This window comes from Aedes aegypti, chromosome 2 (genome assembly GCF_002204515.2).
Source record: "Aedes aegypti strain LVP_AGWG chromosome 2, AaegL5.0 Primary Assembly, whole genome shotgun sequence".
Lineage (NCBI taxonomy): Eukaryota > Metazoa > Arthropoda > Insecta > Diptera > Culicidae > Aedes > Aedes aegypti.
In genome coordinates this window covers 433,067,416-433,082,187 of record NC_035108.1, presented here as the reverse complement: position 1 = coordinate 433,082,187, position 14,772 = coordinate 433,067,416, and the positions used below count along the sequence as shown (strand labels likewise).

The window sequence follows — 14,772 nt, the reverse complement described above, 5'->3', positions numbered from 1 at the left end:
ACAAAAAAGTTAGGATCTCTTTTGAGTTTAGATCCAGGTTTTAAATACGTTTCGGTAATAACTGCTATATGCACGTTATTAGCTGTAAGAAAATTAAACAGCTCGTCCTCTTTACCATTCAAAGAACGAGCATTCCAATTTAAAATATTTAAATTATTATTTGGATCCATTAGAAAAACGTAATCCAATAACAATTTGATTTGTAAATTTTACACCTACTTGGACTGCTTCAGTCATAGTGGTGGCTTTGAATATTGCATCAATCATTAGATTCAATTGTTCAGTTAGAAAATTAAAATCAGAGGCAGACATATCACTTGGAGAGGGGGCATTATCTGATGGTTTTCCGTTAGAATTTTCGGTAGACGAAGAGGCGGAGTAGAAGTTTCCTGTGACGGCAGGGTTTTTTTTATTTGATTTGAAACAATTAGAATGGGTAGGATAGAAGCACCGGTTTTGGCCATTCGCCAGTTGTAGCCATAGTGGATTATACACCGTTTTACATTGCCAATCAGCATGAAACCTTTTGTGTGCAGTAGATCACATTCATATGATAGAGCTACATTCATTTACTTGTCCAAATTGATTCAAAACATAAGAAAAACAATTATTTTTCCTTATAATTTTAACTCCTATACACCTAATTTGGCCAGAGCACTCCTAATTTGGCCACTCTCATGAGAAATCAATGCAATTGGCCAATTTGGGAACCGAAGTTAAATCTCTGGCCGAAACTGGTTCCGTTGGCCTATATTGACCAAAGGGATTTTCAAAGCGAAAAAATGGTTTTGGCTCAGTTTTGATATCTTACACATATAATATGGATTGAAAGCTTGCATTTGACATATTTGTTGTATAAATACGGCTTCCCATTCAGTTTTTATTGACATTTTCTCTTAGGCTGGCCAAAACCGGTGCATTTACCCTACTCGTAGTATGAAAAAAGGAGGAGTTCTAATTACCTGCTACGATATCGGCAAAGGATTTTCCTTGGGCAGATACATTCGAAATTAAAAAATTCCAACGACTACCCGACGGATTACAAGTAGTTTGTGAATGAGCATGATTATGATCTTCCCGATGGGTATGATTCTTGATCAAGCCATCGTTAACTGAAAAATGAACATTGTTCGATACTCTACCAGGCAAATTCCGGAGACGTTTCGTAACGTACATTATCGTTCATCTACGTGGCACGAGCCTCGACGACTCGCCTACGCGAAGGGCAAGCCCAAAAATCAGACTTATGATTGCCCCCGCAATTTGCGCATATGAATTTATCGGTATCTTCCTTCACTGGATAGACGTCCTTGGCGTGAGAAGAACTTCCGCAAATCATGCATTTAGCATCCATTCGGCAATTTTTTGTTCCATGACCCCACTTTTGGCACCGACGGCACTGAGTGGGGTTCTGGTAATTTCCTCCAGGTTTCTGGAAATGTTCCCATGTCACACGGACATTGAACATAAGTCTTGCTTTTTCTAAAGCTTTAATATTATTTAGTTCTTTTTTGTTAAAGTGAACTAAATAAAATTCTTGAGAAAGCCCTTTCCGAACAATGCCAGATTGGGTTCTCTTTTTCATAATTACTTGGACTGGGGAAAATCCAAGTAAATCATTTATTCCACCTTTGATCTCTTCAGGTGACTAATAGTCACTTGAGAGACCTTTCAAGATAACTTTGAACAAACGTTCAGTTTTGTCGTCATAAGTAAAAAATTTGTGCTTCTTCTCTTCAAGATGTTTGAGAAGAAGTTCGAAGAGATTTGAAAGGAGACCTTGATTCCCATAATGGAGTTTCAAGATCTGCTGCCTAAATCCCCCAAATTCGGAACAACTGACAATGATAGGTGGCACTCTTTGCTTCCTCACTTGAATCAAAGAGCCTGGGATAGAGACTGCTTCGATTTGGTGTTCGGAAAGTTTGTCTAGAGCATCGAACTGATTGCTCATTTCGATGCAATTATCAACATTATCCATTTTACCCCTGGAAGAAAGTTCGCATTCTGGAGAAACGCCCTTTCTTCCATTCTTGCCACGTTTAGTGACAGTTTCAAATCCCACTTTTTTGAAAGAAAGTTGTGAATTCAGAGATTCATCCTTCCTTTTGTTCGTGTTTGTAACCATATTTAGTGAAAAACGAAGTAAGACGTGACTTTCGAGATGTTTTTTTTTTCGAAGACGATGTCCAAGAAGGATTGCCACCGCTAGCTTTCGCTAACACACGGATAAAAATCTGATCCCCACACCATGATTTACAAATCATGAAATTCATAAATTGGTTAGGTCATGATATCAGGATCACAAATCATGGTTCCTGGAGTCATAATCATGATTCCTCATAAGCGTAACATCCAATGTGAAAACACTAAGCGGCGCACTTTGCTTCATCACATTCGTATCGATCACTCTCAATTCAAGATGGCGAAGCGGTTGTGTGGTAGAGTACGTGACTCCCAATCGGAAGGTTCTTGGATCGAATCTCAATGTATGCTATTTTTAACTTTTTTTTTATTTTTCTCGATCATAAACGGATGCGCGACTCAGCATTTTTGGCATTTGAATCATGATTCCGAGCAATCAGCTACAAAAACCTAACGCGTGTGTTGCGTTACGGCAATCTGACTCATGATATCATGAGTCCAAATCATGGTGTATTTTCATAAGACGAAAACACGCTGGAATCATGATATCATGAGTCATAATCTTGTTTTTGGATTCTGATTTCTACCCGTGCAGGTCCAACGAAAAATCGAACGCACGAGTCTAAACAAAAATCGTAAAGGGATCAATAGTAGAAAAAATTGTACTGAAAAGTACTGTTAGCACTGAGAAGTACCGTTTTTTTATTCTAGCACTGAGAATCGTTTCATGTGTTTTGGAGGTGTTGCTTATGTCTCCGATTCTCTCTAATGCCGAGTGGCTCTTTTCGGTGTTCGAATTTTTCGCCTTCATCCACACTAAACTTGTCACGCTCAGAAATGAGTGCCGAGTACACAAAATCAGCCTCTCTTCATGCAGCACAGATTCTGTGCAAAAGGGGCTGTACACAGTTTTGAGCAAACGGTGGTAAACAAACCGAATGAGTGAAATGCGCACAGAGGAGGAACGCTTGGAATGCGGAATTCGCTTCCATTTTTGTTTTGCTTCGGAAAACATTAAAAAAAACATTCAAATGTTCAAGTTTTCAGAGATTTTTTCATTCGAATTACCGAAGCGGAAGCAAATGGGGAAAAAACTTCCACATTTGCGACCATCTTCCGGCTTTTCGCCTGAAAAAATCACAGAAAACAACCCATCTTACCAACGGCCAACTGTTTGCTGCCGCGCGGGAGAGATTGACAGTTCCATTTCTATCGATCCCCGCACAGCCGAAGGCCAACACATCGGCTACACACAGCATGAGTGCGACTTACACAGAATTTTCACTCAGCCAGAGAGTCCTGCATTGGTTGCCTCATTCTGTGTAGTTTTTACACATGTGCTGCGTTGAGCAGGCTTAGCGTGTCCGTGACAGTTGCATTATCTGTGTCACGCGGTAACGTAATCGATGAGGCATTTGGAGATTTTTTTCCGCTTCAATCGCGATCGGGAAAATGGGGACAAAAAATGTGTGAATTGAGCACTAGAAATCGAACTGTGGGTTAATAGCACAAGAAAATCAATAATGGATGAAGCGTTCTAGGCGGAAACGTTTTCCACAACCCACCATTCAGATTCCGCCTTCGTTCGAATCGCCCAACCGGAAGCCGCATATGCACCTTCGAAAACATCTTCAATTGAATATAATTGAAAGGAAGGAAACCCGCGGCTGATGCATACCTCCGACCTATCACATAAACACGCGAGATGGAAGCATAAGCACTTCATCATCGAAACCGCGCTCGAACAGAATTTCCATTTGCATGTTCGCTCACTCGTGGAGATAATAACGAGGAAAACATACACACATAAGCATATAAGCATCCCCCATTGAGGTACACAAAACTACCAGGAAAAAAATCACGAACATGAATAAACATCATGCAATGGAAAGCAAAATTTGAAACTGCTACGCTGCGCGACTAGCCTATACCTGACTATACATAGCTTCAGTGTTGGACAACACATTTGCGTAATTTTCGATTTTGCATACAAAATCTTAATCTTAATGATATGTTCACAGCACTTTAGATATAACTTGAATTTTTATACATACACGGGTAGAAATCAGAATTCCAATATCATGATTATGACTTATGATAATATCATGATTCCAGTGTATTTTCATCTTATGAAAACACACTATGATTTGGACTCATGATATCATGAGTCAGATTTGCTTAACGCAACACACGCGTTATGTTTTCATAATAGATATTACGCTTATCAAGAATTGATAATTGCTTCAGGAATCATGATTCTTCGTCATGATATCATGATCTAATCAATTTATGAATTTCATGATTTGAATTTTAGGTTGACCATTTTTATACAGTTATTCAAAAATTTCCGAATGTATTGTCCAACACTGTACCCTATAGATAGAGTGCTGAAAAACATTATCGCTCTCATATGCTGTAGCTAGGTAAGGTAGGCTAGGCAGGCAGCAGTAGCACATTATCATAATCGTTCGTGAAACGTGATACATCACTCGCCGCCCCCCGTTCGATAATGAGCGAAACAACAAGCGCGGAATGAAGATATTTTCGAGGAACGTGAGACTATGCGCGGATGGCTGCGAAAGTGATTTCGTCGCACAAAAAAAAAAAAATAAACGTGTCGACGATGCATTTTCGATTGAAATATTCAGTGAGATTGATGAGTGAAATAATGTCATGTTTATCGAGATAGGAAACAATTCGCGGAGTGCAATAGGCGAATAATGATCATCCAACACACACCCTTCGATAGCTCAGTTGGTAGAGCGGTGGACTGTAGATAGAGCCTTCAAGGTCAGATAGTAATCCATAGGTCGCTGGTTCAAATCCGGCTCGAAGGAGAGCGAAGTTTTTTTTGTAGACCTAATTTTATTCTGATTCATTGAAGAATTTAACTATAGCATATTTATCAGTTCAGATAGAATATTTTCGGTATTTTTCATCTGTATCTGTAGGGAATAGTACCGGTATCGCATCTGTCGGTCCATGTTTCGCAAGTTAAAACAAGTTGTAACAAGTTTTGTTATTTATAAATGCATGTTTGGAGCTTGTTTGGGGAGGTCCATTAATTACGTAAGAGTTTTAGGGGGGAAGGGGGGTCTGAGAATTCTTACGCGCCATACAATTAATTTTCCATACAAAAAATCTTCCCATGGAGGGATGGGGGGGGGGGGGTCGTCAAAAACCCCCAAAAAATGTTTTACGTAATAAATGGACAGTCCCTTTAGATGGGTTTTATCCCCCCGATATGATATGTAGCAGTAGACGATAAACATACTCTCATGATGTGTTGCGGATCATGATTGTTACAGAGAGCAATGAGTGGAGATATTATCAATTTTCTCAGAATTCAACCTCTGACGTAGTTATTTTTGTTTACGTTTTTTCTCATTACTACATAGCCTTTGCTTCTTCTTCCACACCCTAAAATATATTCTCATTGCTTCCAATTCACTCTTTTCAATATTTTACGTTTTGGAATTAGTGGTTTTGTCATTATAAAATGCTTTCCAAAGGGGTTATTTCACTTATTTATAATTTTACCTGGCGCAATCTGAAGTTACATATTAGCCATTTACCTGCAAAGAAAAAAGGTCGACAATTAGTAAAATAGTTCACAATAAATTCAACTAAAAATTTTGAATTCGAAGCAAAAAATCAAACTCTACACAAAAATATATGAATTTTTGTTTTAGAAATACATAATTTATGTGAACCTCGATTTGGGAAAAAATAATTTCTTCTGGACTATTCTTAGGGAACTTAATTTCAAAACCTTTTAAATCCCTTTCCACGCTCAAATGCGTAAACAGTGCTCATTATTTGCTCAAGTTCGCAGAAACTCCCTTTACGATAATTAGTATACAAGAAACGCGCATTTTCAAACCCATCCGTCCATGCCAAAAACATGATTCATCTTCATCGTACAAACAACAAGTACAGTCATCTCTCCCTTACTCGATATTGAAGGGACCATCGATACCTCCCTAAGAGTTACAGAACACAAAACCAATGCAACTGCGATCCAAGGGACCATCGAGTTAGCCATGAAAACCAACTTTTACTATGGTTCTCCAACTCGATATCGAGATACGGAATATCGAGTAAGGGAGAGTTAACTGTAAATCCAAACTCACATGCAAAGTAGCTTACAGCAGAGGTTACACTTGCCGGTATACCGACTATGATTGTGTGCCGTCGTAATCCATTACCATGTTACACCACAGGAGATGAACTCACGTTGTACTCTGAGAGATGATCGCCGTAGCAGACATCAGATATACTTCCAATTGTGCTCATGACACGGATCACATTGGGCTTCCTTCCGTCGGTTGGACATAATTTTATCTCACAACATTGGTGAGAAATCGTCACTAAGCACATACATTTTAGGAAGAACATAAAAAGCTGATACATCTATCATATATGTTAAATTTCTTCGATTCTTCATACATATTGATTAACCCGCATAGACCTGAGTGTAAGAAAAAAAAAACAAATACTCTCACCGCTTAGCGAGCAATGTCATATTAAAGAGGTGAGGAGAAAATCGGTGTGTGTTTGTATTAGTACAGTGTAAAGTCAAAACAAACATTGAGGGGAAATGAGTGACGACATACGGGCTCATTGAAATACTGTGAGTGGGTACACAACGTCCTATAATGTATAACTAGTTAATGTTAGACTAAAGTGACCAGACGTCCCGGATTGTGCGGGACAGTCCCGAATTTGAGCAACCTGTCCCGCATCACCAAGTGTCCCGGAAAACGTCCCGGATTGTAGAGATAATCAAAACTAATAGATTTTTTACTTGAAATATAAACAATCAAATGTTATTCATTATTATATGAAAATTCAAGATCGATCTCACATAGGTACTAGTCGCACAGGATTAACACATTATTCAAGTCAATATCTTAACAGAACTTTGTTTTCATTCTCACAAAATTGATATTGTAATTTTTGCAAAATATTATTGGAATACTTACATAATATTCAAATTTTGCTGTTATTGTTTAATATCTGAACGAACAAGTTTACCTTTAACCAGAATCCTATCGAAGTTCTGCTAAAAATCAAAATTTTCACTGTATTCACGCGTAGGAGTTTTCACAATATTTCAGCAGGTGTCCTGTCAAAATAGCATTTTTACAATTGCCATTCATGATATGATTGAGAATGTTCATATAACACTGTTGAGAAACTTCTAATGAATCTTTCAATTCTTTTTTTCTGTTCTCAAAATGTTTTTTCAATTACTGTATAGATTTCGTCGAGAATCTAGCCTGTTATTTTAGAACTTTGTTGAGCAAACTAACGCAACGTATGTACCTCAGAATCTTCACAGATTTAGATTATTTTATGGTTTGTATTTAATCCAGAAACCTACAAGGATTCAGTTCGAAACACCATAAAACTTTGCTTCAATATCTCTGAAATAGGTTTGAAAAGCTTACAACATTCTGATTGCAAACTTTAGGTTAAAAAATATCACGTGATTCAGATCAAAATTTATACTTATTTTGTTATTTATTAGCTATTTAACACTGAAAGCTCTTTCAAAACAGGTTATGGAAATCCCATTTGAATATTCGAAAACGTTTTTGAAAATTTTAGAAAAAAGTACAGAGCAGTAAAATGACTGTTAAGTGTAAAATTTTACAGAAAGAAATAGATTCAGAAATCTAATAAATTCCATTGAAAATTTTATTCGTTATCAGAGTCAGCTCTCCGTTACTCGATATTTCGTATCTCTATATGTATCGGGTTTAAAAACCATAGTAAAAGTAGGATACCTCAATGGCCCCTTGGATCGCATTCGCACTTGTTTCGTGTTCTGTAACTTGATATCTCCCTAACTCAAAGGTACCTTCAATATCGAATTATGGAGAGTTGACTGTATTTAAACAAATAATGATAAGAAAATGTGTAATTTGTAATATTGCTAACACTAGTTTTCAAAATTTTACCATTTTTGTCCCGCATTGAAGCCGATCATATCTGGTCACTTTATGTTAGACTGAAAAACATCTGCAGCCCACTCATAAACGTACAAGTTGTATAATTTTCATTAGCGGAAGGTCATGGATTCAATTCCCAGCCCCTCCAAAAAAATAACCCGTCCAGCCACCAGAAGACGCCGCACGGAGGACCGTGCTTAGGGGAGCACATCCATCCTCCGTCAGTATCAGATGGTGACTGAGACAAACTGACCCACTTCGCAGGCAGCTAGCCTCAAACGACTCAGGAACACGGCGAACCACCGCAAAGAGCAATGGACTATGGCTTTTGGAAATCGATTGGGCCAACAGCAGAGCACTCTCCTACCTGCTCGGTGTGAGAGCAAAAAGAGCAGAAGAGAGTGAAAGCAGATGTAAATATAGATTAGCTAAAAATAGAACTGTATCGGTAAGGAAGATACAGATAAAACTGATTCTGGCACAGTAGTGGCCACGAGCACGGAGTGCCTTAAAAAAAAGTTGTATAATTAAATTGCAGGAGTCATATTTTTCACCAAAAATTACCGGATCAACTTACTTATCCCTGAGGGGTTCGAACTAGATATCAACCAGCAGCCAGGCTGCTGTCAAGCCTAAACATTCATTAAAATGATCCGAGTATGCCTAAAAGTATGCGGTCATTACTTCATCACGCTTAAAAATGATATACAATTTAAATGATACAAAAACTATCAACTGTTGAAGGTGTTGAAGAAACGTTTTACTTAGTCTTTTTGATACGTATGTTTTTCAGAATTTTTGTGAAATATATTTTCAACTAAAACACGATCAGAAACTATCTCATTTAACTGATTTATTGCACTTATTGCCTGCATCGAACTACAGAAGATTTGAGTGAAGTATTTTAAGTGTGCAGCTTGAAAATGGTTCCCTACGAGACAAGCAAATAAACAACGGTTAGCACTGATGAAAAAAAATGTGTTCATATTGAATGACCAAAATGTTCGAGACCGCATCCCTCAGACTTATCCCAATAATAGGGAATCTTAGCACTAGCCTACACTGGCATTTAACGCGAAACATTTGTAACTTTCATGCACAATTATTATGGATCAATGCACAGGTTCACTATTTGACGTTTGAGCGGTGCCGTGTTTTTTATGTGACCATGGCAACGAATGAATACGGTTCCGCTCAAACGTCGAATTAGTGAACTCGTGCATTGGTCCATTATTCAGTGCTTTGGTTCAGTTTTTCACGGGTTAGTATTTTACAGGTACCTTCCATGCTTTTATTTCCTGCTTTGTAGAATTCGATCTAAAATAAAACAGAATTTAGAAATAAATTACCGTGTTGATTCGAAGTGTCCGGATTCTTCGAATTCCGGATACCGGCCTTAAATCATCCAAAAATGCTTTTATCTACAACTGTTATGTATAGAGAATGCCGAAGACATCCTAATTATAAATTTTACGTGAAAAAAATCGGAATTTAGTCCAAAAGTGTCTGGCCAGTGTCTGGCTTTCGAAGCGTCCGGCAATTCAAAGCAGCACGGTACATGACTAACCTGATGCTGATTTTTGCATGTTTTTGTTTGAATGACAACACACACAACCTTGGTAACGAAAGGGACGATTCAAATATGACGTCCATCGTTTTTCAGGATTTCCCCTCCCCCCTCTAACACGCTTTTTCCAATACCTAATACATGCACTGTCACACTTTTGTCTGCGACAAAATAAATGCTTCATTAATATATTCTCATAGTGTTTATACATGTAGCACGAATAAATTTATAATTATAGAAAAAAAAAACATATCCGAAAATTTAAAACACTAGCAGAACGAAAACAAATATGATATCGAATATTTCAATGACAAATTGATATCAAATTATGATATCAACTTGATGCTGAAAACATAATATGTTTTCGGCTAGCTTTCTTTTTGATGTTGGACTTTGCTCGGGTACTCGTACACATAATATGATCGACTTCCTAAAAGTGGCCGAAGGATCTCGGGAATGCTCTTGTGGCCAGAGTTATTCCGGTGGATTACTGGGTCAATTCGGGTGACAAGGGTGTTGTGATATTTTGCCCCTAGAGGTAGGCAAATTTCAAGTCACAGATAGTTTTCCTAATCGTTGCCACTATATCAAAGAATTTTTAGAAAAACGCATCAGTGTTAACCTTTTGAGAAACGATTGAATTGGATAACCATGTTTCCTGCATTTGGCTAATCCTACCATTTTCCGGTCCCCGAGAAGCCTCAACTTTACGATAAAATATCCAAAAAATCAATGCAAAAAAAGAGAACTTGGAATGTCCCAAAACACAACTGACCTGACCCACCCAAGTGACATTATAAGCTGAATAATAGCTTTATACAGTTTATACTGTTTATACAGCCTCTTTTCAACTGAATAAACTGTTATTCAGCTACAATGTTACCTGGACAACGCCCCACCAGAATAACTCCGGCCACAAAAATCTTCCCGAGCTCCTACGTCAATTTTCAGAAACTAGATATTTGTACCAGTAAACTGACAAAAATGTATACGAATTCGTTAAGTATACGCTGAGCGGTTAGAGTTTTAGTATATTTGCTTTCACTTAGGCCCATACGGGTTAACTTCAATACGACCGGTTTTGGTATTATTTTTACAAATCTTCAGATATAAATTCAATTTTGATTCAATATCTAGAAATTTTTACTTTTTGCCAACAGAAAAGTTTGCTTAAAGCTTCTTTGTAGTGGTCTTGTAGATTTTGTGAAAAACAGTTTTATCAAAAAACAGTATATGCATAGTGTTACGATATTTGAAACCAGTAATATATAAAATGCAGGACAGGTAGCGAATAAGTGTCTGAAAAATAGAAACATTAGAGACCACAATTCTGAAAAAAGAGATCAAAAAGGAACAAAAAAAGACAGAACAAGAAGCAGTGAATACTCCAAGAGCATTTATATGACAATTCCTCAGAGAATTCGAGATTTTCCTTCGAGGATATATCTAAAAATGGAAATATCTAAAAATGCCATAAAATCACGTTAGGTATTACTCTAAGATTTTTCATGATTTCTACAACAGTGTCATCATAAATCATCTCAGGCATATGACTAACATTTTCTTCAGGTGTCCCTCCATGATTTGCTCAGTGATTCTTTTATGGATTGTTTCCGTTATTCCTTTCGTCCATAGCAAGCAATTTTTCTCCAAATATCGGTAATTACAGTGATTGATACTTCAAAAGAATTTCTTATGAAATTTTCTTTCAGGATATAAACATTTTAGCCAAGAAGTTCTCTATTGATCCTTAATAATTATCCTAGTAATTTCTTCTGTATTTCCTTCGAATTCGAAGTTTTATCGTAAATTGCATCAGAAATCTGAAATTTCCAACGAAAATCAACCGGAATTTATTAAAATAAATCCAATTACAAGTTTTTCTGAGTTTTTTAAGTCTAAGTTTTTACAACAATGTATATGGAAATTGCTAGATGTATCAAAATTGGAATACTGAAGATGATCTCGCAAAAAAAATATGCATTCCACGAGAAATCACTGGATGAATTTTCGTACGAATCATTGGGAGACTTCCTTGAGGGATTCCTAGAGGTGTATCCGAAAGTATTTCTTAAGGAATCTCTGGAAAAAAACTGAAGCTCTTCCTCGAGAAATCGTGCAGAGCATGTGGAAGTATTTACACCCAGATTTTTTTCAGGGATTCTTCCACGAATTGATGCAGAAATTACATTTGGCTAGTCAAGGGATTCTTTCATTATAATTCGTGAGTTTATTTGAAAATTTGTATTAAAAATATCCGTAGGCATTTCCACACAATTCTGAAGGTTTGAAAAACTTGAAGACTTTTTTTTAATTTCTTTATTAGTATCATTCCAAACATTACATTCATTATTTCTTATATCTAGGTGTTCTGTGTTATTAGGCAACACTATCATCCTAATTCGGTAAAACAAATCTAAGATTTTATTAACATTTTTTTAACAACATATTACATTTCATTTGCCGTAGCAGTTTAGATTTTTTGCAGGTGAGTTGATTTCACCTGCTTATAAGAGAAAAAAAAACGTTTTCAATATACTTAACCTAAACATATAACGCATTAATCGTGGCAATAGAAGATTGTAACGATTTTTGCCTGAAATTATTGATTATTTTATTTGACATTTGTTCCAATGTTTCAACATTGGATATTCTATGTAACTCATTGGTACTATACCAGGGAGGAAGCCTCAGAATCATTTTCAAAATTTTATTTTGAATTCTCTGCAGAGCTTTCTTCCTGGTATTACAACAGCTAGTCCATATTGGTACACCATACAACATGGCTGGCCTGAAAATTTGTTTGAATGTCAAAAGCTTGTTCTTAAGACAAAGTTTTGATTTTCTATTAATAAGGGGATAGAGACATTTTACATATTTGTTAGATTTGGCTTGAATGCCATCAATGTGATTTTTGAAAGTTAAATTCTTATCTAGCATGAGCCCTAGATACTTAACTTCATCTGACCAATTTATTGGAACCCCTCTCAGCGTGACAACATGTCTACTTGAAGGTTTCAAATAAAGAGCTTTTGGTTCATGTGGGAATATTATTAGTTGAGTTTCCATTTTCCTCTATTTCTTTCAGTTGAGTGTCTTTCCTTTTCTAATTAATTTTTTCGACCACTTTTTGGTCACATTTTTTCCCCCTGTGCACTGTTTCTCACCGACCACCTCAGTCAGTCACAGGAGCTGAAATCGAAAGCGTTAAAATCGGAATAAGACCTTCTGATACACACTGCCGATGATCATCGCACCATACTACGGCTGTGAAGACGGTATGATGATGGATTGAATCTGATAAGACTTCATATTCAACGACGACGACGTGGAATATGATTGACTGAGAGAGCACCACTTCCAGTAGTAGCACACGTAACTCCTCATATTTTATTGCATTTCCCAAGAAGACTAATTAAGCGCGGTGCGCTTCGTTAGCTACAGCCAAAGGTAGATTCCATTGTTTTCTGGTGAACTCGCGCGAGTTAATCAAAATTTATGCTGCGTACGATGGGTGAGTGCTTCCTCGGTTGTGCTACTTCTGGGTTTTCGGGGCCGCTAATTTCTATTGTGTGTCGATGCCGGTGATAGCAGTGTGCACGATTTTTGGGCTCCGAAGCGCCATGCGTTTGGATCGGCTTTCGAAGAAGCGGCACTAGTTTACCATAGAAGTGCTCGATTTCCTCTCGTTTCGATCCATTGTTCCGTAGGTTAGTCATGCTCGATTTGGAGTTGGCGAAATTTTGTGATTATGGATCCCACCAATTTCACTAATTTAAATTTCTATGGGACCACTTTTTGACTTATCTATGGCACGCACGTGAAACATATCATATATCGCTAAAACACACAAGTTTGAGTTGAAAATAATATATACATTGATACCTAAATTTTTGTTTTCGATGTAAATATATTTTTATTGTACATAACCGATCTAAGCACGTTTCATAAATGTTGGTTTTGTTTTATTTTTATTTTTTCTTGAACATTCCTATATTACATTACTAAGTGATAATTACTTATTATGAAGCCTCTTCCGATTGCCAATTTCCGACTATAATAACAATTTTAATACTGCAATACTTCTGAAAAAAAAAAACGATTTCTGTCTATTCCGTAATTATAGTTTGCGTGTAACTAACGGGACAATAGTTTTAAATTAAATTTAATGTCAAGAATTTTCTTCTATGATGGGTTGAATGAGACTCAGGCATTTCTTGGTTATAAAATAATTCAATTTCAAGAACATTTTTCAAAAATACGAAATAGTTTTTTTTTTTCAATTTGCGTGTGTAATACACTGTGTATATAGGGCTACGAAAAATTGCTCTAAATTCCAAAGGGTTGGTATTAGCGGGTTAAGCGAGAAGAGGGGGGCTTGTGCCAAAAACACTTGTTCGTTGCTTCCAACCTGCCTTCGCTTTCATCGCAGAAGAGGAAGAATCGAGTTGCAGCGCACGCTTATTATAAGGAACACAACACGACACTGACAACAGGGCTGGTAGCGAAAATTGACGTCAACAATTGTTACATTGCAGAACAAGTTTTTGTTTCATGCTCAAAAATAATGGTTTTTGAGATGTTGATTGGTAAAAATGCATTATTTATCGATTTCGGTCAATTTGTATTCAAATTTACCAGTTTGTTTAGATACTAAAGAATATGAACCATCGAAGTTTATAATATTTTCGTTACTAAAATAATACTTTTGACGATTCGGAAAAGTTTTGTATTTGATCTTATAGAAAAAACGACGAATTTTGCATGAAGGCTTTAAGTCAACAAAAGTGTATGTCCAATTTAGCATACTCGGTGGATCTATTGACCAAAAAATTTCATAAATGGTAGTTTAAAGTTTCTTAAAATAAAAGTTAAGTTATATTAAATCAGTATTTTATACAACTTTGACGACCTGTAGCAAATAATTGTGTCGTATTGAAGCATTTCTGAACGTGGTAACGGATTCAGCAGCCCCAGATTTGGTGGCGACACATTATTTTATCTTCGAGACACGCGAAAAGGTTATTTCATTGATCACATTTAATTCACTACTTTGAGTTCCACTTAACCAACTAAACTTGTGTTGCAATGGACAAACAAAAC

The 14,772-nt window shown here is 36.7% G+C and overlaps 1 protein-coding gene and 1 non-coding gene across 2 annotated transcripts in view; one reads left to right on the top strand and one right to left on the bottom strand.

The window, feature by feature from the left end:
• The window catches only part of LOC5575569 (centaurin-gamma-1A), a 649,196-nt gene that overhangs the window by 179,587 nt on the left and 454,837 nt on the right, over window positions 1-14,772 (bottom strand). The window lies entirely within an intron of this gene.
• On the top strand, window positions 4,885-4,982 carry Trnay-gua. The gene is made up of 2 exons: window positions 4,885-4,921; window positions 4,947-4,982. It is a non-coding gene; the product is annotated as a tRNA-Tyr (tRNA).